The sequence below is a fragment of the Hemicordylus capensis genome, chromosome 1, assembly GCF_027244095.1.
Source record: "Hemicordylus capensis ecotype Gifberg chromosome 1, rHemCap1.1.pri, whole genome shotgun sequence".
Taxonomy (NCBI): Eukaryota; Metazoa; Chordata; class Lepidosauria; order Squamata; family Cordylidae; genus Hemicordylus; species Hemicordylus capensis.
In genome coordinates this window covers 5,529,524-5,555,944 of record NC_069657.1, presented here as the reverse complement: position 1 = coordinate 5,555,944, position 26,421 = coordinate 5,529,524, and the positions used below count along the sequence as shown (strand labels likewise).

General features: G+C 51.1%; 1 protein-coding gene across 14 annotated transcripts in view; it reads right to left on the bottom strand.

Moving 5' to 3' along the window:
• The window catches only part of NIN (ninein), a 159,714-nt gene extending 138,190 nt beyond the window's left edge, over positions 1–21,524 (bottom strand). For 5 of the 14 annotated variants that reach the window (XR_008305432.1, XR_008305434.1, XM_053242521.1 and 2 more), the window contains exon 1: positions 21,190–21,520. The gene's annotated coding sequence lies outside the window, so the exon portion shown is untranslated. Of the gene's footprint in view, positions 1–4,478; positions 4,497–20,253; positions 20,365–21,189 lie in introns of those variants that run through there. The other 9 variants (XM_053242456.1, XM_053242487.1, XM_053242554.1 and 6 more) reach the window with 6 other exon arrangements.
• Positions 21,525–26,421: the final 4,897 nt, after the last annotated feature.

Below are 26,421 nucleotides of genomic sequence, written 5' to 3'. Positions count from 1 at the left end.
AAGCCCTGATCTGATCCAGGCAGGACAGACAAACCTCGGCGGGTGTGGCCCCCTCCCCCAGTTCCTCTGCCTTCCCCAGCAACGGTCTCAGAGGGCAATGACCCAAACCAGAGGGTGTCAGAGGATGTCGGCTCAGACCTTACAACAAAACGTGCTGTGGCACGATACCTCCAGGGCTGGCCCTACCGTGGAGCAGGGTGCTTTGGGTGGGAGGCTGGGGGCCAGTTCAAGGGGGCAGCACAGCAACCCACCGAGCACTCCCGGCCCCCGATGCATGACCTAAGGAGGAAGACTGGCGAAATGGCGCCATGTTGCTGTCCCGCTTTCCCTTTCCAATGAAGACGGAAGGGAAGGAAGAAGGAAAAAGTTGAAAGGAGGGAAGAATTGGGGGTGGGATTTTAGCAGAAAAAAGAGAAAGGGGGAGGGAGGGAGGGGGACTGGGTGTTCTGCCTCAGGCAGCCAAGCACCTCAGGTCAGCACCAACCATCTCATGGCCTTTTGTGGCCCTTCACAACTGACTGACTTATTGCGGCACAAGCACTGACAAGGTGCACGATGCATTCTACTCAGTGGGCAAATATATATCCGAATGCCCTCCCTTGCTCATTGACACATGGGCAGTGCAAGGGAGTAGGTGGAGCAATTCTGTCCCATTGCTTTGCAGAAAAACAGAGTGACCCACAAGAGCCGAACCATCTCCTGGGGTTGCAAGCGACAATCAACTGCAGCAGGGGTGCTCAAACTTCGGGTCCCCAGATGTCATCGGACTATGACTCCCATAATCCCCAGCTACAAGGCTCGAAGCGTTGTAACCCAACAACATCTGGGGACCCCCCTGAGGCAGAAAGTTAAAAGTTCCCCTTCCAATTGGTGGCTGGGACTGGCAAGCAACAGAGATTCTGGAATCCTGAGAGGGCCCCATCCGCTCTCGAGCAGCAAGTAAAGCGAGAGCAACCCCCGGTTCTCTGCAAACACTTGGCCTAAAAAACAAGCTTCCAAACTGGCCTTTCCTTTCAGAGGTTTTGCCTTTCAAGGTGGGAAACTCTTAGCAATCTTAACGGTTTCATTTATCAATGAAATAACAAACCAAGAGAAACTGCTCCCTCTCGTGATGATCCTCAGAGAGACCCCTTCCTTGACGTTTTCCCTGAAAAACCTTAACCTGTAAGTGTATTAATGAAGGGGTTCCCCAACCTTGGGTCCCCAGATGTTGTTGGACTACAACTCCCATCATGCCCACCCACAATGGCCTTTTCCCATGGTAGCTGTAGCTGAGCATCACTTGGGGACAGCTCTGGATTGATTAAGCAGTTAAAACCCAGACAATTTGGTTAAGAGGCTCCTTCTGCCTAACCTTTTGAAAATTTAGACTCCACCCTAACCAAGACATCCTCCCCCCATCACCCTCACTGCCCCCGATGCACCGCAGAAGCTGGCCAAGTATTTTTAAACATGTACCGATGGACCAGCTTTGACCATCTATCTGCACAGCCCTTTCTCTGCCATCTTGAAATGAAAAAGAGCCTCCCCATCTCTGGCAACTTTTAAAAAGGCACTGAAGACACATTTATTCACCCAGGCTTTTAATTAGATTTATTATAGTTTGAAACATTTTAATACTGGGTTTTAAATGTTCTTAATGTTAATGATTTTAATTAATTGATTTGAAGTTTTAAATTTAACCTTCTAACTGGGCAAAGAGGCATCTTTTAATGTGGTGATTCTCTTTATTTAGCAGGGGGAGAGTAACTGGCCCTATCCACACCCCCAGCTCAACACCCCTCCAGTGACTGTTACTGGTGTCTATCTTGTGTTTCATTTTAGATTGCGAGCCCTTTGGGGACAGGGAGACATCTTATTTATTTATTATTTCTCTGTGTAAACCACCCTGAGCCATTTTTGGCAGGGGAGTATAGAAACCAAACCAAACCAAACCAAACCAAACCAAACCAAACCAAACCAAACCAAACCAAACAATAAATAAATAAATAAATAAATATTTTAACTGTGAACTGCCCAGACCAGAGAAGCAAGTTTTGGGCAGTATAGAAATCTTTTAAATAAATAAAACAGAATCCGGCAACACCCTCCAGGGCAATTCCAGCCTTCATTGTCTGGCAGCCAGATCAGCCAGGCCTCCCTAGCTCGGCTTCTCTAAATTGCCGAAATGTTGCTCTCCTCTTGCAAAGAGGTCAGTTCATTACCCAGCCAATGTGAATAAAATGTTTCTGTGAAGAAATAAAGTCCTGCTCGCTTCTGGATCAAAAGCAAACTGCAGGACAGTAGATAACACACAGTCCAGGCACAGGTAGAAGTCTTTGGTTTTCCCCTTTTCTCCTTTATTTTTTCTCTTTCATTCAGTACACTGCCCCCCCCCACCGATGCACCTCCTTTGTGCATTTCTATAAACTACCTTTTAACATAATGATGCTGAGATAATAACCTCACATTCTGCTCTGTGTTGCAATTCAACAAAGGATGCTGCAATGTGACGGACTCATGAACGATAACGCACAACATTGGCATATAACTAAGAAATACGGCCTGAGGCTAGGAAGGAAGGAAAGCCCACCTGCAGAGTACACAAATTGCACCCCAGCAATACTGGCGCCTGCTTATCAGAGATGGCCCGGATGCTTTTAAACGTACATTGAAAACTATAGCCCAATTCAGACATTATGCTGTACAAGTGTACAGATGTCTGTACATGTGTACATGTGTTTGTGTGAATGGCTGTGCCTGTGTTCATTTTTAAAGTGAACCTGGATACTGGCCCCTCAAATGCAGGGGACAGAGAGGAAGTGTATTTCTATCCCTGTATTCAGCATAACATGTGAATGGCTGTAGCTGTGTACAGATCTGTACCTGTGTACACTGGACACTCGTATGAGCGTTGAACATACCATATTTACCCCAATACAAGATGGCTCTGAATTTAAGATGAGCACCTTAAAACATAAAGGTTAAAAACAGGCTATACCTATATTTGCTCAAAAGGAAGAGGACTCTGAAGTTAAGATGAGCCCTTGATTTCTAACATCAAAAAAACTTGAGTGGGAAACTAGTCTTGGATTCCGGTAAATACAGTAATGTGTGAATGAGCTTTATATGATGGCAAGTTGTTTTCCTCTAACCCAGGCCTGCTCAGCTCTGGCCCTCCTGCGGATGTTGGCCTGCAACTCCCACAATCCCTGGCTACTGGCCACTGTGGTTGGGGATTATTGGAGTTGTAGTCCAAAAACGGCTGGGGGGGGGAGTTGAGCGGGCCTGCTCTAACGGCAGTCAGTTCTGCACCAAATTCTGTACCTCAGGGGCCCTCAAACATGGGTCTCCAGGTGTTGCTGGACTGCCACTTCCAGAGGCTGCCGTGGCCATGGCCGGCAGGAGATGCTGTCCAACAACATCTGGGGACCCACGTTTGAGCACCTCCGTGCCAGTTCCTTCTCCGATCACAGAGTCAAGCGTATGAGCTTCTATCACCTTGTACAGCACATGCAGCCCAAGCCCAGCATCTCAACATAAACAGCTCCTTTGCACGTGCACACACACACACACACAACCGCACACCAGCCCTTCATCCAAGCAGCAGGCTCCGCTGAGTGCCGCGAAGACAAGCCGCTGGGGTGATGAGGAGAGACGCCATTCCCCTGAGCCCCACGGATTCCCCGGGAGTCTGAGGCAATGCTTTGTCAGTGTTAGCCAGAAGAAAAACGACGGCACAGGAACCAACTGTGTGGAGTAAAGGCTGGTGGCTGAAGAATAAAGATTCCGGATGGAAACTCCAAGGTCACCACAGGGGCTCAGGTCACGATGACTTAAGAGAAGCCCATCTGTTGTGCAGAAGTCACAGCAGGGCAGGCTCTCAAACCTGGGTCTCCCAATGTCGTTGGACTACAGCTCCCAAAGCCCACTGTAGCAGGGGATGATGGGAGCTGTAGTCCAACAACACCTGGTTGGGGGGGGCACTAGGTTGGGAACCCTGAGATAAATTAGCCGTGTCACTTCTTGGGACCATTCCGCAATCAAGATCAGGCTCTTACTTGATCTGACCAATTGGCTTTGAGATGGATACAAAATGCTAACAACTAGGGAAGTGCAAGAACCTCGGTTTGTGCACAGGTTTGGCACTGCAGAGAGGGGAGCAGCAAGTGGGTTTTTTTTTTTTTTTAAAGACCTGCTGGACCAGGTCTTGAGCTATCCCCACCTCCCTCCACGGAACAAACCACATCACTGAGAACAAATCAGCCCAAGTCTGATTTCAACCCTGAAGCCTCCCTTGAGCTGTGCACACCAGCGGTTTCCGCGAGAAGAACACAGACCGTGACACTATTGCACCAGTCGGGGGGAGCCTGCCCCACACAGGGTGCTCCTTCTCCAAGCCCGCTCTTTGGCTTTATCCCTTTTCAAGGCAGGATAATCTCGGGTTATCTGCAAACAGGTAGAACGAGACAGAAGCACTTTCACCAACAGATACACACCTCCGCGAGATGAAGGAAAGAAAGAGCTTTGCTTGCGGCTGCTTGTCTGTTTTTTAAGGAAGGGGCAGATTCTTCTTGAAAGCAACTGTTTTCAAACGGAGAGTGCCCCGATGGGAGTCCGCTTCCAGCTGCCTTTCTGAAACAACGGATGGTTCTGTTTTAACACAGGCACGAAAAATACCCTGAGCATGGGGGTGCCTTGGAAGCTCTCTCGGGAACGCCCATTCGTTCAGACTGGCACAGGTAAGGCTGAACCTATTTTGTCAGGTTGAAAGCAGCTGCACCAGCTCCCCACACATTTCCAGGATCAGTTCCGAGTTTGGCTGCACCCCTACTAACGGGTAGGGATGTGCCCGGACACGTTCGGTAGGTGGGGGGGGTCCTTTAAGGCACAGGGAGGGTGCTCTTACCTCCCCTGCCACATTTCCCCATCCAGTGCTCTCCCCAGAATCGCTGCCTCGGGGCTGCAACATACCTCCTTGCAGCCCTGGTCAGCGTCCTACCGGAAGCGGCCGGCACACAGCAAACACTGGACATCTGAACTGGTTCGGCAGTCCGTAAAAGGACCACCGAACCGGTTCGTGCACATCCCTACTAAACTGGGCAAAGAGGCACCTTTCCTCTTTGGCAGGCATGCTTTGCACGTCAAAGGTCTCTGGTTCAGTCCCCAGACTCTCTGGGTAGAGCTGGTAAAGACCCTTCTCTGTCTGGAGAGCTGCTGCCAGTCAGTGTAGACAACATTGAGCTGGACGGACTAATGACCTGACTCGACATATGGTAGCTTCATACATTTAGATCCAGCCTCAAGTGATGCCTTGTGTGTGTGAGTGGCCCATTGCAGAGAGAATGTCCATGCTTTCTCAACTCAAACCAAATACTTTTGCTTGGGTCACTGGCCCTTTTCAAAGTGGCCATTCTCTTTATATTAAGCAAGGGGGGAGCAACTGGCCCCTATTCAACTCCTGCACAGCATCCGGCTGGTGTCTCTCTTTGGTTTTTCTTTTCCAAGGAGCTGGTTCACACATTAACTCATTCAGACATACTAACCAGAGCTGATAATCACAACCATGGTTCGAGCTTCCAAACAATCAGGCATGCCATGGTTTAAAGCTACCATCTTTGCTCTTCTTCCCCATCTGCTCAATGCTCCATTCTCGAGGTTTTTGGTCTCCAGTAAATAGAAATTGTCCATCCGTCGTGCCACACCAGAGTTAGCACCAACCAAGGCTACAAACCCACTTCAAACCATAGGCCCCGGTTTGCTGGCTAATTGCAAACTCTGTAGTGGTTAGAGTGTTGGACTAGGACTGGGAAGACCCGAGTTCAAATCCCCCTTCAGCCATGAAGCTCACTAGGTGACTCTGGGTCAGTCACTTCTCTCTCAGCTTAACCTACCACACAGGGTTGTTGTCAGGATAAACATAACCTCTGGGCTCCTTGGAGGAAGAGCAGGATATAATTTTTTTTTTTTTTAATTGGATGACATTAAACTTAGCAACACTAAGTCACTCTGAATTTTTGGAGAAAGGCAGGATATACATTTTTTAAAAATAAATAAGTAAACCACGTCCAAGAGCACGGCTTGAAAGCTTATGCTGCAGCTACATTGCTGAAGCTAAGCAGGTCTAGGTCTGGTCAGTGGCTGGATGGGAGACTGCCTAGAAGCCCCATGGATGCCACGCCGAGTTTCATGATGGAAGAAAGGCAGGATATAAAGGTAATAAAAATGAATCCACAAATACAGTCAATGATAATTAAGCTTCCTCTATCACATCTATTGGGTAGAAAGAAATAATGTACTACCTACATGTATGATCCAGCCTGTAGGTTCCAGTGAAAATGACCATTAAAAGTGGACGATCAAATATTAGGGATTGGTTTAGAATCCACTGGCATTCGGGGGTACACCCAAGGAAAGCAACGTACTGCTTTCTGGTTGCTGGCTCCAGTGCTCAGATAGGTTTGGAACCAGAGATGTAGCCCACTCTGGGATCAGGCAGGACTCTTAATGAATATCCCCCATCATCTGTGCACTGGGAGCATCGTTACAGAATTGGAGGTCTGACGAACGATCTTGGAAGATGCTCAGGTCCCCGTGAGAACTCGTGTTGCTAGGATTCACAAAGCAGTGGCAATTTCCCAGTTGGAACATGATATGAATAACATGATATTTTGTTGTGGTGGTTTAACGCCTAGTTGTGTCTGAATTTGCCAGTTATTCCTCACAGTATAATTGTGCCTGTATGTGGGGACCAAGTGGCTGACAGCTGTACCTAAACCTCAAGCGCATGTTCTCCAACCTAGAGTTCCTGAGATCAGTTGCTGGGCGGCGGGGTGGGGTGGGGGGCTGAGCTGGAACCAGGGGGGCAACTAGGCAGAAAGTTCTTCTCTGTGGGGCAAGGAGGGGCAGGCTTTTGGTTGTCTCCCAACCCTGCCCAAACCAGAAGATTGGCTTAGGGGTCACCGCAGCAGGGAAATGCTTCACTAATAAGCAGAAGGTTGCCGGTTCAAATCCCCACTGGTATGTTTCCCAGATTATGGCAAAGACCTATATCGGGTAGCAGCAGTTGCTGAAAGGCATCATCTCATACTGCGCGGGAGGAGGCAATGGTAAACTCCTCCTGTATTCTACCAAAGACAACCACGGGGCTCTGTGGGCACCAGGAGTCGAAATCAACTCAACGGCACACTTTACCTTTTCTCCCATAACTTGTATCCTCGTGCACTCTGTTCAGCATCAGAAGCTCTTCTTTCCATGCCTTTGCCAAATGAAGTGGTGGGGGGGGGGGTGTCTCCTGAGAGTAGAAGCTAAAATGCAGCTCTTTCGGAAGGGTCTTTCCCAGGTCCAGCCAGAGAATCTGAGGACTGAACCGGGGGCCTCCCCCTGTTATAGCACACCCCACCCCCCCGGTTTATTACAGCTATCTAGTGAGGAACATTCATGTGTCAACCAGTCAGTGATGTCTGGCAGCTAAATGTGGAAACTGACTCTACTGAAAAGTGTCTCTGAGGTAACGGGAAAGTTCCGTCTGTGATGGTCTTCTGTCACTCACTCACTCACTCCATCATCATCACCACCAGGGATGAACCAGTCTCACGAAGGCATGAGTCCAATAGTTCAATGGTGAAGCATCTGCTTTGCATGCACAAGGTCCCAGGTTCAATCCCTGGAAGCTCCAGGTACGGCTGAGAATGGCCAGAGAAGAACCTTGGAGATAAGAACATGTGAGCAGCCCTGCGGGATCAGGCACAAGGTCTTTGTCTATCTAGTCCAGCACCCTGTTTCACACAGTGGCCCACCAGACGCCTCGGAGAAGCCCACAGGCAAGAGGTGAGGGCATGCCCTCCCTCTTGCTGTTGCTCCTCTGCAACTGGGATTGAGAAGTATCCTGCCTCAGAGGCTGAAGGTGGCCTATAGCCACTGGACTAGTAGCCATCCATAGACCTGCCCTCCATGAATTTGACTAAGCCCCTTTTAAAGTCATCCAAGCTAGTGGCCATCACCACACCCTGTGACAGAAAATTCCATAGTAGTTCCTCTTGTTGGTCCTAAATTTCCCGACCTTCAGTTTCATGGTGTGGTTCTAGTGTTGTGTGTGTGAGAGAGAAATTTCTTTCTCTCCACTCTCTCCACAACATGTGTAATTTTTATAGACCTCAACCACGTCTCCCCATAGTTGCCAGTCAGTGCAGACCAGGGATTCTCAACGTTGGGTCCCCAGATGTTATTGGACTTCAACTCCCATAATCCCCAGTCCCAGTGGCCTTTGGTTGGGGATTATGGGAGGTGAAGTCCAATATCATCTGAGGACCCAATGTTGAGAATCCCTGGTGTAGACAATACCTCAGTGTGGGCAGCTTCCTGCGTACTGCAACATGACTACACCAGGCCAGCCCTCCAGCTGTTTTTGGACTACAACTCCCATAAACACCAGCCACGGTGGCCCAGAGCCACTTGCTCTGGGACAATATCTGCAGGAGGGCCGAAGCTGAGCAGCCCTGGACTACACCCACCATCCTCTGCCATAATGGCTGAAGGCCATGATGGGGGTTGTTGTAGTCCAACATCTGGGGTTTTGAACCACTGGAGGAAGAGATCAGTTGATGGAGCTGGAGCAAAGGTCCTGGGTTCAGATTCTGCTCAGCCATAAAGCTCCCTGCCTTTCAGTCACTAGGAAAAAATACATGAGGGAGAAGAAAGAAGCTTATGCATTTGCACCTGAGCCCCTTGAAGAAAGAGCAGGATGCAGACGTGACGGAGATTTGTGGTTTGGGGCTTGTCTTTAAGCTTGTCTTTAAACTTTGGCTTGTTTTTAAAATCTGAGGTGGTCTCAATCAGTATACAGTTAGATCAAAACTTCAGTTTATCTCAGGAATCAGGTTGGGAAGCCGGTCTCCATTTAAAAGAAAACCTTGTAGAGGCAATCTACAGTTGCCCACGGATCCTGGCCAATCGCCCACGTATCCAGGTGACAGGTAAGAGTCTAGATGTTTCCTGGCAACTGCTTATTCTCCCTCAGCTAAGTCTTCCGGGGAACAATCAATTTATTTTTGTGCCCTGTTTGCAGAAAACCGCACTGGATTCTGGACTCCTTACAATACCTACCCACCTGTCTAACACTGAGAACCTAAGAACTTTAGACAATGCTTTTATAAATGGCTAATTTGTGACAACACTTGTAATAATGATTAGAAATGATGTGACATCCTCACAACAATGCAGTGTGATAGGATACTGCACAGCTCCTATTTAAAAAGACAGGCAGCCTGATCTGGCTAGGGCCACATCATTGAAGAGGCAGGATTTGAACCTATGTCCCACTCCAAACTCACTATCCTGTCTTCTACCACCTTGAGCCGTGTTATTTTTTTTAAGCAAGCAAACATACATGAGGTTCCTCCTCTATCCTCTCCATTGAGGGTGATGCTGGACAGATCTTGCAGTCACATCATCAGGCTTGGGGAGGGAGGTGATTATCCAGGCAGAAATTCAAGAGGTGGAGATTACCCAGTCACTTGCTACAGAGGCATCAGACAAACATCTGCCAGGTGCAGTTTCAACTTCTCGAATCAGTTCCTCCAGGCACAACGGATGAATTTCAGCCTCCTCCTCAGTAGGGGGTAGCTCACATTTTCATGTACTAAGGTAGCAACCCCATATTGGAGGAGAGCACATGCAGCCATCAAGATCCTCAACATCGGGCCAAGTTATTAGCCCTATTCAGACGTGATGTGGTATGATTGTACAGATGTCTGTACACAGGTACACACCTGTGTGTGAATAACTGTACCTGCATTCATTTTAAAACTGAACCTGGTTCCAGGCCCCTCAAATGATTGGTACAGATAGGAAGTGGACTGTGTGCCTGTGTTCAGCATAACGTGTGAATAACTGTACCTGGATACACTGGACACTCGTTGCATGAGTGTGGAACATAATGTCTAAATAGGGCTATTGTCGCCCACTCCTGGGGTGTTTTAAATGCACTGAAGACTTTCTGAACCATTCCTAGCTTGGTTCAGGTCCTTTTGGAAGATGTCAGGAAAGGAAGAGAAGATCGCAAGTGTGCGGAGGGGGGAGGGAGGGGGGGAGAGACCAAACGCCTACTACAAAAGGCAGAACTGACTGTGGGGCTTTTCATCGCCCCTCCAGATGGCCTGGCAGCTGAGAGTGCAGCGGGAGTGTCTGGAGGGGGCCTCTTCCATTGCTCTCCATCCAAGGGCATAAGAAGAGAGCTGTGTGAGCAGGCGGCAGCCACAGCTGGTTGTGGAAAGAGCACAGCTGAGGAAGCGCCACAGAGCAGAATAGATCAGCTACAGGTGGAACATAGGAGGAAACTGCCATATACGGAGTCAGACCATTGGTCTATCTAGCTCAGTATTGTCTACACAGACTGGCAGTGGCTTCTCCAAGGTTGCAGGCAGGAGTCTCTCTCAGCCCTCTCTTGGAGATGCTGCCAGGGAGAGAACTTGGAACCTAGATGCTCTTCCCGGAACACATCTAGTCTCCCATTCAAATGCAAACCAGGGTGGACTCTGCTTAGCTAAGGGGACAAGTCCTGCTTGCTACCACAAGACCAGCTCTCCTCTCGCAGGTGCTCTTGTACAACTCCCACCCACTTTCAGCCAGGGTTGCAGAGGAGACTTTCCCACTGGGCCAAGCCCCTAGAAACCCTTACCGCACCCCACTCAAAAGGGGTCGCCATCCTCCAAGCACTACTCCCCGCCCCCCAGCCCAGCCTCTCACCCTAACCTGGGCAAGGATGGTCCAAGCCCCAACTTTAATGCTCCTTGAGATTTTTTTTCCCCTGGAGGTTTAAGTTAGAACAGATGGTTCCGCAAGAAAAGCAAGAGCTTCTCGCTTGGACAAGAGGCTGGTGGCTATTTTAAGAACTCTGCTGGCTGCAATGCCCTGAAAAGGTATTAGGGAGGCACCAGATATCTCTAGGTGATGGAAGAATGCAATATAGGGCTTGGTTTCCTTACAACTGACAGGGAGGTACCCTCTGACCTGTAAATTTATCACACCTCCCTGCGTTGCACAAGGTCAACACCTTAAAAAGATTGAATTAAATTAACTTAAATTAACACGAGAGAGGTTAGTCCTCCTGTGAGCTAAAAGAGAACCGAAAACAACTAACTCTGCTGAGCATTTCTGATGTCACCGTGGGACACAGGTGGGGAGCAGGAGGCCGAAAATGGCATCATTCTGAACCCAAATGGACCAGAGAATGCAATTCCTAAATATGTTCAATTTGGTCTAGAACGAAGGGTAGATTCCAAAAACACTGGTTCACAGGGTGAATTTAGGGACAAAGCCAGGTGTCAGGTATCAGGTGTGTGTGTGTGTGTGTGTGTGTGTGTGTGTGTGTGTGTGTGTGTGTGTGTGTATTAGTTCCAGGGTACAGTCAAGTTAGCGCCTGATGGGTCTTAGGAAGCTGTCTTCTACTGAGTCAGGCCATTGGTCTATCTAACTCAGTATTGTCTACACAGACTGGCAGTGGCTTCTCCAAGGTTGCAGGCAGGGTCAGAGAGACTCCTGCCTGTAGATACTCCAGCCCCTAAGGGGAACATCTTACAGCGCTCACAGTCACATGTAGTCTCCCATTCAAATGCAAACCAGAGCAGGCCCTGCTTAGCAAAGGGGACAATTTGTGCTTGCTACCACCAGACTAGCTCTCCTTCCTTTGCATCCCCTTCCAGCATCTTCCCCTCAGCCCCTGAACACTCTCTTCCAGACACACTCTAGAAAAGTAAAGCTTTTCGAGCAGAAGAGTGAAGTTTTGCCTCCAATTTCACGGCAGAAAAGCAAAGGTGCTCCAGCTGTCAGAAGCTTGAAAATGCTTCAGGCATGAAAGACACGGACTCCAATGCAGACTCCAAGCTGCTGGATAAAGCTGACGGAGAGGTGTCGAGCTTTACAAGGCAACCTTGTCAAGGCCCACTGAGAATAACTCTCTTTGCTCACCACAGTTTGATGCTCTGCTTGCAAGCCTGCGATGTTGCTGTTGTTCTTGTTGTTGTTATTGCAAGGGAAGGTGGGGTTGGAGAGCCCCCCTGCCTTTGGCCATTGCAGCTGGGGATGAGGGGAGTTACGGTCCACATCATCTGGGACTCGCTGTTCTAGGGAACTCTGACCATGCCTAGGTGTTGACTTACTCCAAAAGGTGACCGGAGGGTTTCAGTCATTCGGAAAAGCACCCAGAGCCCTGCAGCTAAACAGAACAGCATCTGGGGTTCTTTACCTCTTTACCTTGTAAAAGAGGCGACTAAGGGGAGACGTGATCGAAGTCTCCCCTTAGTCATGCATGGAGCAGAGAGAGTGGACAGAGAGAAAATTTTCTCGCTCTCTCACAACACTAGAACCAGGGGTCAGCCCATGAAACTGAAGGTTGGGAAACTTAGGACTGGCAAGAGGAAGTACCTTTTCACACAGCGCATAATTAATCTATGGAACTCTCTGCCATGGGATGTGGTGTTGGCCACCAGCTTGGAGGGCTTTAAAGGGGGCTTAGACAGATTCACGGAGGACAGGTCTATCAAGGGCTACTAGTCTAGTGGCTGTGGGCCATCTCCAGCCTCAGAGGTATGATGCCTCTCAAAACCAGTTGCAGGGGAGCAACAGCAGGAGAGAGAGGTCATGCCCTCAACTCCTGCCTGTGGGCTTCCAGCGGCATCTGGTGGGCCACTGTGGGAAACAGGATGCTGGACTAGATGGGCTGCCTTGGGCCTGATCCAGCAGGGCTGTTCTTATGTTCTAACTTGTAAAGCACCTAACTGTTTTGAACCAAATTTGCTACAGCTGTAGAGACACATAGGGATGTCCTAATGGCATGGTGAGTGATGATGTTATCCACTCCAATTCAAGATGGCAGCTGCGTGAACATCTGAGGTGCTAGCGGGATAATCTGTGGACTGCCTAACCCATTTGAACCAAATTGGGTACAGTTGCAGTGAGTGACACACAGGGACACATCAATGGCATAGTTTGTGATGATGCCATCCACACCAATTCAAGATGGCAGATGCATAAACTTTGGAGGTGCAAGTGGGCTAACTTGTGAACTGCTTAACCAATTTGAACCAAAATTGCTGCAGCTGTAGGGTCACATAGGGACACCTCAATGGCATAGATTGTGATGATGTCATCCAACCCAGTTCAAGATGGCAGGCACATAACCTTTTGAAGCACAAGTGCACTAACTTGTGGACAATCTAACCAATTTGAACCAAATTTGCTACATCTGCATGGACACATAGGGATGCCCTAATGGTGTAGTTTGTGGTGATGTCATCCACCCTGATCCAAGATGTTGGACATGTGAACTTTTGAGGCACAAGTGCACTAACCTGAGGACTATCTAACCTATCTGAACCAAATTTGCTACAGTTGTAGTGAGTGACACACAGGGACACCTCAGTGATGTGGTTGGTAAGGATGTCATCCAACCCAATGCAAGATGGTAGACACATGAACATTTGAGGTGCAAGAGATCTAACTTGTTGACCTCGATTTGAACCAAATTTAGTCCAGTTGTAGAGACAATGAAAGGAAAGTAGGCTGATTAGTTCTTACTAGAACAACTTGTTCTTTACTCAGTTCTAGTTGCATCGGGGGTGGGTCTGGATCCAGACCAGAATATGGGGGAGGGGGCTTTGCCTCAGCCACAGCCCCACTCTGGACTGAGCCTCCTGCAGCTGCTGTCTGGGTCAGGAGGAGAGCTACCACAGGCACCCAGGGGCAATTTCTGTGGGGAGCTCTCAGTCTGGATTAGGAGCATGGGAATGGCACCCTGGGCACAAGCTCCACCCACCATGCTTGCATTTCTGATCCCAAGTGTGCACACTGTGGCTTGTGTTTGTCCCAAGTGGAAAGCCCCATGGGCTTTCCTCCCAGGGCAAATCAGAGCTGGGGTTGCAATCCAGGCAGGGACCATGGCAGGGCATCAAGACCCCTCTCCCCTCACTATGGCCCCACTCCATATTCCCCGCCCAACAACTGCTGTTGAGTCTTTTAAAACCAGAGGAAAAGCAACTGACCACCAGGCTCTAGACAGAATCAGACCTTCTAACCTCACCAGGAGCCACTAAGCTCCTCCCCTCCCTAGCCCCACCCCTGATGTCAGGCCCCATCCCTTAGCTCCCAGGCCCCACCCTCTGCATCACAGGGTCTGAACCACAACTGACTCAGCAATTCATAGGAAGCTGCCATATACGGAGTCAGACCCTTGGTCCATCTAGCTCAAAACTGTCTTCACAGACAGGCAGCGGCTTCTCCAAGCCTGCAGGCAGGAGTCTCTCTCAGCCCTATCTTGGAGAAGCCGCCAGAATCTGAAACCTTCTGCTCTTCTAAGAGCAGCTCCATCCCCTGAGGGGAATCTCTTCCAGTGCTCACACTTCTAGTCTCCCATTCATATTCAACCAGGGCAGACCCTGCTTAGCTAAGGGGACAAGTCATGCTTGCTACCACAAGACCAGCTCTCCTCTCCTGAAGGAGTATAAACGCTAACTAAGTTAATCTCTCTCTGTCTCTGTGTGTGTGTGTGTGTGTGTGTGTGTGTGTGTGTGTGTGTGTGTGTGTGTAAAATGCCTGGAGTTTACCAGGCGTCCTGACCATTTTTATTGGGTTTGCTCCCAGAAGTTGAACTACCTTGTGACTATTATCTGGATGTAACCAATCCAAACTTTTTAGAGAAACGGTGGATACAAATGTAATACTAATGAAAAATAAATATAATGTTACTATCTGTATTGTTCATAGTCCTTTTAGGATAAATACGTACCATTGTATATGTAATCACTTTTTATCTACTCTCACTTTTAACATGTAATCACCCTTATACTTTATGCCTATCTGTAACCGTAATCAAGACTGATGGATTGATCTGTATTGTTCTCAGGTTATGGAACACAGCAATGGCCCCACTGGACCAGATTAAAGGTCTGCATCCAGAATGGCCATTGCAGGTGCGCATGTTGGGAGCTGTGGTTCCTCGGCTTTGGAAAGCCCTCCCCAAAGAGCTTTGCCATGCTCCCTCCCTCAGTGCTTTTAAAAAACAGTTTAAAACACATCTTTTAAAAGAGTCTTTTTAATGTTTCATCTGCTGCTTATATCTGGTAGGTTATTTAGTCTTCATTGTTCTCAGTTTTTCGCTATTTAAAAAACGCTTAATTTGAAAGCTTAAAAAATGTAATTTTAATTGGGATTTTAGGCTGGTCTTTTAACTTAATTGGGTTAACTTTACTAGCCTTATTTTACTTTGTATCTATTTTATTAATGTTGTGAGCCGCCCCGAGCAGTAGGGTACTGGAGGAACAGAGTATAAACATGTTGAATAAATAGTAAATAAATAGTCCAACAAGATCTAGGGACCCAAGCTCATGAGCTCCAGCAGTAGGCCGCTTCCAACCACAGACAAGGAAACAGAAAGAGACCCATAACTGGGTTCACACACAACCAACCAACTTGCAAAAGAACCCAAGGCAATACATTTTCAAATTATATTGTCAAAATAAAATGATCATAATAAAATATGAACAGTCCAACAACTGAATTAGTAAACAAGCATAAAAAGAATATATCCCCAAAGTACCAGATTTAAAAAACAAAGCCATATCAATGACACAGTTAAAATGTGCCATTGTCAATCCATCATGAATCCATACTCAATGCACAAGTCCAAGGATGATCCAGTGATGGGGCCCCATTGTATATGCAAAGATCCAGTTAGATGCTGTGTTCACAACCAGCCAAACACAGTCAGCCAGAGACTTCCTTGGACCACTCACAAACTGGGCATGGAGTCAACAACCAGCCCCAGGAAGACTGCTCCTGAATATGGAGGTTCCATTTAGCTTCCATTGGCCATTATTTCAAACCAAACTCCCATTAATGTGTTTAATCCCCTTTTAAAGCCTGTGGCCATCAACACCTACTGTGGAAGTGATAACCACCGGTCAACATTTTGTGAAGAAGCACTTCCTTTGGCCTGCCCTCAACCGTCAATTGACTACCAAAGTTAGAGACTGGGGGAAGAGTCTTACACATGTATGTGTGAATGTGAGAGTGCAAGAGTGAGAGAGGAAGAAATGTTTTCTAAGAAGATGCCACCGCCTTCTTGGTGCTCTAGGCCATTGTTTTGCCAAAGCCCACATTTCAATCTATGGGTTTAAGCAGCAGCTAAGGGAGACTTTTTCTGTGGGCTGCTCAGGAGAAGCTGGGAAGTTCTGTGGATGCCTTGGAAGGAAACAGTCTTCAAACCCAAATGCGAGGCCAAGCAAGAGATTTCTTTACGACACTCGCTAGTTTCCCCATCGCTCTCAATTACTCTGCAGGCTGCAGGTGTTGTGGACTGATTAATTGTCAAGTAGTCAGGCAATTAACAGCCTCTTAATTGAGCAGTTGGGTGTCACCACCACAGAGCAGCAAGAGTACTAGCCTCAGAAAGCAGGTAAGGCGGCTTGCAGAATTTGCATTGTAATGTTTGGGGGGGGGGCAGGGAGATCCAGCAGAAAGATCCTAGAGATCATTGGAACCCATGAAGCGGCCTTCTACCGAGTCAGGACTAATGGTCCCTCTTACTCAGTACTGTCTACACTGACTGGCAGCAGTTCTCCAGGGCTTCAGGAAGGGGTCTTTCCCAGCCCTACCTGGAGATGCTGCCAGGGAGCGAATCTGGGACCTTCTGCATGCAAGCAGGCAGATGCTCCTTCCCTGCGCTACAGCTGGATCTAGACTGTGCACAAAGCCAAGTATTCTACCCCAGAACGACGGCCCCTTCCTCTCAGGAGGGTGTACTGAGCCACAGACTTGCAAGCAAGTCGACAGAACTTACAAACTTGCCATAAAAACAGAAAAATGCTTAAGAAATCCTTAACTAACAAGCAGAAGGTTGCCAGTTCGAATCCCCGCTGGTATGTTCCCCAGACTATGGGAAACACCGATATCAGGCAGCAGCAATATAGGAAGGTGCTGAAAGGCATCATCTCATACTGCGTGGGAAATGGCAGCGGTCAACCCCTCCTGTATTCTATCAAAGAAAACCACAGGGCTCTGTGGGCGCCAGGAGTCGACACCGACTCGACGGCACACTTTACACTTTACACACGTCAAAAGATCTCAAGCAAACCAAAGTAAACACCAACAACTCACAGCCCGTTGCTCCATCTAGCTCAGTATTGTCTACAGTGACTGGCAGTGGCTTCCACATAGCTGCAGGCAGGAGTCTCTCTCTCTCTCTCTCTGTGCCAGCATCCCCTCTAACAGAGAATTCCAGATGTTGTTGACGACAACTCCCAGCATCCCGAGCTGCGATGCCCTTTGGCTGGAAACTATGGGAGTTGTAGTCAACAACATCTGGGAACCCCTGTTAGAGGGAACACTGCTCTGTGCCCTATCTTAGAGATGTTAGGGTGCGAACTTGGAGCCTTCTGCATGCAAGCTTGCAGATGCAAGCTTCCCAGAGCAGCCCATCCCCTTTAAAAATATATTACTTTTTAATACAGCGGATAATTAATCCATGGAATTCTCTGCCATGGCTTTATAAGTGGCTCAGACAAATTCATGGAGGACAGGTCTATCAATGGCTACCCGTCTGGTGGCTATGGGCCATCTCCAGCCTCAGAGGCAAGACGCCCTCACTTTCCCAATGGCAGGAGAGCAACAGCCAGACAGAGGAAACAGCCCCTCACCTCTTGCCTATGGGCTCTCCAGAGGGATCTGTGGTGCCACCGTGTGTAACAGGATGCCGGACGGGATAGGCTTTGGGCCTGATCCAGCAGGGCTGTTCTTATTCGAAGAAATGGCAAAGGTGGCAATCCCAACTGGGTCTCCCACCCATCTCCTCCTCCTTGCACCCATCCCAAGGGTTGCCTGCCAGCCTCTTTTCTCGTCGCTTGAATACCGCTCACCCACAGAAACAGACAATGCTTCATCAAGACAGGACAGGAGAGGCCCCAATGGAGGCCGGGACACAAAGCAGCCAACGGCACCCATGGTAGCAGTCAATCACCAGGCAAGCTGCTCAAGTCTCCCTCTTCAAGGGTCACCGAGAAAGTCCGCCTCCCAGATGGCAACTGTGTTTAGCCACTGAGCAGAGCCGTCCCGTGTGTCTCCCAATTCCAGGCATTTCTGTGAGTCGTGATCATTAATCACCACGTCCCTCCCTCGGTCTCCACATCCGATTATTATTCGGCACTGGCTACGTTTCCAGTCAAAATAATGAAGAACTCTCTTTGAGCTGGCAATGAAAAGGAATTTCATTAACCAGGCTGAGCTCCTTGGAAGATTAGCCAAGGATAGAGAAACGCCATAAATTTATGGTAATAGCTCTAAAACAGACACAAGGGTCCTGAATATTCAAGACGCACCGGAATTTGCATCGTAATAGGGTCTTTCAACAACAAGCCCTCCCACTAATAAGGGGAAGGGGAAAGACAATGTCCCCATCTGTGTTTGTTTTGCTTTTTTTTTAAAAAAAATCACAAGATGGGTGATGAAGTGCAAGAACTCAGCAGACCTCCTGCACAACACAAGACAAGCCCCCCCAAGGTATACTTCCCTGCTCCCCCTGCTCTGAGAAGGTAAGCGCCAAATCATGTAGCAGGGGAGTGTAGGTGAGTAACAGCGTCTGCTATTTCAGAGTGACTACCATCAATTTATGGAGTTTCTCTACGTGACTTTATCCTTGGCTAATCTGCCAAGGAGCTCAGCCTCGTTAATACATTCCTTTCCATTGCCTGCTAACTGGGCAAAGAGACACCTCTTAAAAGTGGCAATTCTCTTTATTGGGGGGGGGGAAGCAACTGGCCCTCTCCACCCCCAGCACGGCATCCCTCCAGTGGCTGTTGCTGGGGTCTCTCATGTTTCCTTTTTAGACTGTGAGCCCTTTGGGGACAGAGAGCCATTTTATTTAGTTCATCAACTCATTTATATCTATGAAAACCGCTTTGGGAACTTTTGTTGAAAAGCAACATATAACTATACGTCGCATTTGTATCCTGCCTGCCCCATAATCTCCACTTTTGTCGGGGAATAGTAATTGCGTAATTGGCAAGCTTGCTACACTGTCGTTTCTGAAAAATCTTTTGTTCCCCAGTCTATCAGCGCCAGAGAGCTTGGCAGAACACTGGACATCTAATTAAGATCCTGGAGAGAAACATCTTGATTCACCGCAGCCTTTTTTACTGGCTCGTTTTAGCAAAGTTTTCAGGGGGGGGGGAGAAAGATACTCCAAAGCACAGTCACACAGCAAACGCTCCCCCCCCCCGCCACACACACACACACACACACCCCGCTACATTTCCTTCCTTCATCCTTGGCGGTTCCGACATAACGGGCTACTGTGAGCTTTTCTGATCTCCCCAACTTTAGAAAGGAGAGAAGCCGCAGTTCCAGGCGGTCTCCTCCTCCTCCTGCCCTCCTGCCTTCTTGGGAAGCCGAAGCCCCCTGCCTGCCTGCCTGCCTTCCTAGCTGCTTCTGGACCGAGGCGACCTCCGGCTCGCTGGTTTCCAACGCCAGACAGCAGATGCCGCCGGCTCGGAGGAGCTGCCTTCCAGAGAGAGCGTCGGGGGGAAGCAGCGCTCCAGGGTGCGGAGGGCGGCAGCCGCCGGGGCCTCTCCCGCGGTGGCCCCGCCGCCGCCGGCTAGCAACAGTCTGGACGCGGCGTGAAGTTGAAGACCCTCTTGCGCGCCTCGCCTCCTCGAGCGCGCCCAGGCGGAGCGGAAACTTGCGGCAAGCGCGCGGCACCGGAGCCCCGCCAGCGCGCCGGAGGGCGAGGATCCCTCTCCGCCGCGGGGCTCCCGCTCCCTCCGCGCCCCCCTCGCAGTCTTCAAGGCCGAAGCCGGCAGCGCGCCTCGCCTGGCCAGGGGCAAGAGACAATGGCACGGACTAGACGCGCGCCCCCCCGGCCCGCTTTCTCCATTGTCCAAGCTGAGCGAAAGGCGCGCGCGGGGCGGGGTGGGGGGGAGAGAAAGCGGCAGTCTGCCTTGCCAGGCGGCGGCAGCCGGCAGGTGCGATCAGAGCATCCTTGGCTGGGGGGTAAAGGCGCCCGGGGCGGGGGAATCGCATCTCTCCGAAGTGGGGCTTTTGGCCCCGACTCCCTCTCCAGCCAGCCACGCGGGACTCTCTGCGCCCAGAGTTGGCCAAGCGGCGCCTGCTGCCAGCCAAGCCCGGCGCCCGCAAGCAAGGCGGGGGAGCGGCCAGTCCTCGCCGCTGCTGCCGCCTGGCCACGAAGCCTGCAGCAGCCCCCTCCTCCGCGCCAGCCCGCGGACTCACCTGCCCCGAGAACCGCGCGGCCGCCTCCTGCTCCAGCGAGCCGCCTGCAACGAGGAGGAGCGCGCTTTTGTTGTGAGCGCTCAGGGCCAGCGGCCGGCCGGGCGGGCAGGAGGGGGGAGCGCCCGGGCGACACATTAGCATCTCGAGGGGGCGGCCCCAGAGGGGGCAGAGAGGAGCCGATCTCTCGCTCCCTCCCCCGCCCCGTCCCGCCCCCCCGCCCCCCAGCAGACACAGCCAGCTTCTCCTCTCAGGCAGGCGCCCCCCCTCCCCCCCACACATCATCACAACACAACCGCATGGCAGCGCCCCCCCACACACACACGGGAGGGGCCTCCTCCAGAACCGACGCCCCCCTTCTCCGCAAGGCATACTGCGTGCCTCCCCCCCAAATCACAACAGCTCCCCGCGCCCGGAAAAGCTCCGTACACCCGCCCCCCCGCAACTCCCTCCTTACTCGCCATGGCAGCTCCCGATCTCGGGAGCCCCCCCCCCGCCCCCAGCACGTCGCCTCGCCAAAAAAGCGCCCCCAGACACCCCTCCCAAAGCAGCTGTACTTCTCCGAGATGCCCCCAGGGCGCCCCCATCCACGGCAGGTGGCAACACCCCCCATCTGCCGACGACCCCTTGCACCCAAATGCGCCCCCCCCCGCAACTCCTTCCACTCTTCCCCCCCCATTCATTTCCCTTCACAGCCCCCCCCCATCCCTCAGCTTCTGAGGGCACCCCAAAGGGCCGGCGTATCTCACGTTCTCATCAGGCCCAGGGCCCCCCCCCGGCAACCCAGTGCCCCCCCCGCTCCATCTCTTGCCCCATCTTCCCTCCTCCGCCCCAGAGGCTCCCTCTAGTGGCCGCCCGGCGCACTGCCCTCGGCTAGCGTTCCCCGGCAGCCCGCGCCTGGCCATCCCGTCCGTGCGCAATTACGCGGCCGGGCCTTACCAGTGTCAGGGCCCTGCGCCCTCCCGCGCAGCCTGCGGCGGCATCGCTCGCTGCCCCGGCGCCGCCCGCAGCTCCGCCAGCCCCTCAGCCCCCTCGCTGGTTCTCGACCGTGGCCGGAACCGAGAAGGGCGGGAGGGAGGCGGAGGCAGAGGCCGGCCCGGCTCGCGGAGAGGGCGGGCGGGCTGGCACGCTGGGAACGCCCGGGAGGAGGAGGAGGAGGAGAGCCGCGGCCGGAGCCCTCCCCTCGCACGCTCGCCTTGGGGGAGTGGCGGGCGCAGCTGCAGGCAGCCTCGGGGGCAGTGGCTTGGCCTCGCCCGGATGAAGCCCTTCTTCAGGCCCCGATCCCGAGACAGGAGGGAGCTGCCAGTCGGGGGGGGCCGCTCTGAGAATGTGCAGAGTGTTTTCATTATTGCACGCTCGCTCGCCCGGGTTGGCCCAGTCAGAGTCCCGGCGGGCCCCTTTCAGTACCAGGCAGGCAGGCAGGAAGCCACCCGGCGCTCGGATCTCCCCATCAGACCAAACGGCGCTCTGGGGAAGCCGGACCTGTAACCCCAGGAGAAGCAGCAGGACTTTCTGAGCAACCGTCCCACGACGCCGTCTTTCTTTATTCTTTTTCTACCTAAACTGCTTTGAGAACTTTTGGGTTGAAAAGCGGCCTATCAATCTTCGTCGTCCTCGCTGTATCCCGGCGGTCAGGTCAGGTGCCTGTGATATTTCGCCTCCTCGTGCCAGGCCAGGCGCTGTACAAAACTGGCAAGCTCAGATGGGAGCCGAGGTGCACCTAGGTGATTTGGGAGCCTGGCCCGAAAGGCCTTTGGAGTGCCCCGCCCCCTGGCCCGCTAAGCATCATTTTTTAACCCGTCGGTTCTGGAGGGCACAAACCACACCACCCAGGACAGGCTAAAGAAGATTTGGGGGCCCCCAGGGGGTGAGGAGGCCCTGGGCTTTGGCCCCGAAGTCCAGGTGCCTCTAGATGTACAGTGGCATCGCAAGGGGGCAGCAATCCGTGTCCACCCCTATCCTGGTGGCCCTGCTGCATTTGGGGGGGGGGATACACACACACACCAGTGATGCCCCTGCATGTGCCGTCCCACTCAAGGGGGCATGATCAGAGTCTCAGAGGGCGGCACAAGCTCTCCAGATCTCATTCCCCTGCCATGTTCATTGCTAGGTGTGCATTTTTGTTCATGCACCCAGCCGCAAATACAGCAGGGAAATGAGGACCAGCTGGGTGCGGGTGGTCAAATCATGATTTGCGTTACGTCTGAATCAGTTCACCCTCTCCAAGAGTCTGAAGCTATCAGATGGACACTCATAATTAACCTGTGGAATTCTCTGCCATGGGATGTGGTGATGGGCTGGGCACCAGCTTGGGTGGCTTTAGAACGGGCTTGGGCAAATTCATGGAGGACAGGTCTACCGATGGCTACTCGTCTGGTGGCTGTGGACTACCTCCAGCCTCAGAGGCACGATGCCTCTAGATACCAGTTGCAGAGGAGGAGCGACAGCAAGAGAGAGGGCATGCCCTCTCGCCTCTTGCTTGTGGGCTTCTCAGAGGCATGTGGTGGGCCACTGTGGGAAACAGGATGCTGGACTGGATGGGCTTCCTTGGGCCTGATCTAGCAGGGGTGATCGTATGTTAGGTTGATGTAGTCTGTACGTAGTCACTCCTAGGCTGTGGAATGTGCTCCGTATAGACATTCGTGGTTCAACATTTTTGCCAGCTTTCAAAAGAGCCCTTCAGACACATTTTTTTAGCCAGGCTTTTAGTAATCTCCGAATGTTTTAAATTTTTAAATTGCTGTTTTTAACCGTTTGTTTTGTTTTTCTTGCATTTATTTTTGTGAACTGCCTGGAGCCTTTGGAGTTAGGCAGTCAATCAATCAATCAATCAATCAATTAATGTAGGGTGGAAATTTCCCCCACAGATTCATTGTTTCAATAAAACATTTTCATTCCCCCAAAATGCTTTTTGCCATCGGATTAATTCATATTGTAATAAGCTGAAACCTTGCCAGTCACACCGGGAAGTTTCAAAGTCATTATCAACTGCTTTAGCAAATATTTTGATGTCCAATTCACTATAGTCAGTCAGTCAGTCATTTTATTACAGTCAGCAACCAGACCAAAAGCAGTCATAAACATACAATGTGAAGACAATAAAACATCATGAGATAATGTCCCCTAAATATCTACCAACCTATCCATCCATTATGCAGCTAGTGAAACCATCACCTAAAAAGAGTCAGCGCCTAGATAATCAAGAAAAAACAATAGGTCAGCAACCTGTCCATTGGTATTATCGACAGTACCAGAGAATTCACACATTAACATATTAATATAATATAAGGGTTGGACAGCTTTGAGCTGTAGTCTAACATCTGCGGGAGGGTTGACGTTGTGCAGCCCTGGTGTACATGTTACTCTTAAATCAGGGGTTCTCCACCTTGGGGCCCCAGGTACTGTTGGACTACAACTCCCATCATCACCTGCTCGAGAGGCAGCATGGGTAGCCGAGGCCGTCTCCTGCCTGGTGCGTGATGACCCACTCTGCAAACAGCAGAGAAGGGTGCCAGGCATCGGGGCGGGGGTTGGTTAGCAAAGGGGTGAGGTTTCATTGGCTCTGCCCACTGCTGGGGGGAGGGACCAGTGGTATATCTGTGGGCAAGCACTGAGTTGGTGGTGCTGCTCCCCCCCCCCCGAGGTGTCTTAGCTGGAGGCGGGGCAGAGCTCTGGGGCTCCCAGACTGATCCAAGGGCCCCGGCTGGTTCACCTGGGAGCAGGCAGGCCTTGTGAAAACGAGTCATAGGATGGCTGCGACGCTAACGTGAACTGGAGGCCTTTCCTGTGGGGCGGAGCTTCCCAGTTGTCCTTGGACTACAACCCCCATCATCCCCTGCTGCAATGGCCTGCAGTTGGTGGCCTGTAGGCTGTCTTAGGGCCCAACATCACGTGATGTAGGAGATCCAAATGCTTGGATCTTCCACTGCCTTTTTCTTAAAGCGGCAAAGGGGGATTTGGATCATGGTATCGGGGGCGGGGGGGGCAGGAGGAGAAGGGCCACCTGATGGCGCAGCGGGGAAGCAACCTGCCTAGAGAGCAGGAGGCTGTTGGTGCGTTTCCCAGACTATGGGAAACACCGATATCGGGCAGCAGCGATCTAGGAAGGTGCTGAAAGGCATCGTCTCATACTGTGTGGGAGGAGGCCATGGTCAACCCCTCCTGTATTCTCCCAAAAACAACCACAGGGCTCTGTGGGTGCCAGGAGTCGACACCGACTCGAGGGCAGGACTTTCCTTTACAGGGTGGGTGGGTGGGTAGCCCTTTTTGCCCCATGCAATTCCTCAGTGGAAATTCCCTCCAGAGGAGCTGTTAGCCACAGAGTGTTTGTTTGTTTGTTTCTCTGTTTGATTGTTCCTTCGATGAACCCAGGTCAAGATGTTTATGTTGGGGGCGGGTGGATTGGAAGGCAACTTCCATCGGGGATGGGATGGAAGAACCACACCCCCCCCTCCAGGGCCATGACCCCCATCCAAATAAAATCTGTTAAGGTGAGAGGAGAGCTGCTCTTGTGGTAGCCAGCACGAACTGTCCCCTCGGCGAAGCAGAGTCTACCCTGGCTTGCCTTTGAAAGTCTGAGCACTGGAGGATATTCCCCTGAATGGAGCCGCTCTGGGAAGAGCACCTGCATGCAGAAGGTTCCAGGGTCCTTCCCTGGCATCTCCAGGTCGGGCTGAGAGAGACGCCTGCCTGCCACCTTGGAGAAGCTGCTGCCTGTCAGTGTAGACAACACTGAGCTAGATGGGCCGAGGGTCTGACTCAGTAGATGGCAGCTTCCTCTGTTCCTAAGGCTAAACATAAACGTCTGGCATTTGGCCCTTCAAAGAGGGACTCTTCCTTCTCACACAAGCATTATCTGAAAACAAGGGAAGCAGCCGCTTTCTGTCTGTAGACTTAACCAGATTCACCAGCACCTAAAACACCTGGGCGGGTCGCCTGAGGTTTCTGCATTCTGGTGACAGCTCTCCTTTGGAAACAGCTGCTAGTTCAGGGGCAAATCCACTTGCTTTCACTTCTGAGCAAAGCCCTTTCTGTTTTCCTGCTGCTGCAACCTCTGCCATTTTCAGGGTCTCCGATTTCAAGCAAAGCACGTGTGGCTTACAGTGGCTGTCATTGGCTAGTAGCGCTTTTTTTGAAACGGGAGAGGAAATTCTGATTGGCAGGAGGAAGTCTGTCGGCCAGCCCTGCTTGAAAAGAGCGGAACCGAAGACCAGCCTGGGGAGGAAGATCAGTTTTAAAGGAACACTATGGGGGATAGTTATTGTGGCTATTCACGGGCATGTGATCCAAGAAATACAGTTAAAAACTAATAAGTTTCTCTTGTCCAAAATCTATAAATTGCACTTACAATCTGAGAGCTACAACTGGGAGAGCTGATCTTGTGGTAGCAAGCACGAATTGTCCCCTTTGCTAAGCAGGGACTGCCTTGGTTTGCATTTGAATGGGAGACCACATGTGTGAGCATGATAAGATATTCCCTTTAGGGGACGGGGAACGGCACTGGTGGAGGAAGGCAGCCGGCAGCCTGTGTTCCTCCTGCCAGTGGCCCCCCCACTACACCCCCTGCATCTGGCATCAGATGCAGGGGGCATGGCTTCGCTCCCAAACGGGGCTGCGTGGCCCCATTTGGGAGCATATTCCAGCCAGCACCACATTCACAGCATGACCAAAAATGTTCTCCTTGCCTTTAAAGGCAGGGAGAGCAACTCCTGGCCACGCTGCGAACGGCCGGTATTTGCTCTCAAACAGGGCTGCACAGCCCCATTGGGGAGTGAAGCCACGCCCCCTGCATCTGAGGTCAGACACAGGGGGTGTGGCAGGGACGCCAGGCACAGCCCCTGATTGGCGGCGGCCCGGGTTCTTTGAACCCATCTGCTCAATGGTGACTCCGCTCCTGGGGAAGAATATCTGAGCTTCCAAGTTCCCTCCCTGGCAGCATCTCCAAGATGGGGCTGAGAGAGACTCCTGCATCTATCTATCTATCTATCTATCTATCTATCTATCTATCTATCTATCTATCTATCTATCTATCATAGATGGCTAGATAGATAGATGGATAGATAGACAGATAGATAGATAGATAGATAGATAGATAGATAGATAGATAGATAGATAGATAGATAGATAGATGTGGTATACACAATCCATTACAATATATAGAATAAAATAAAA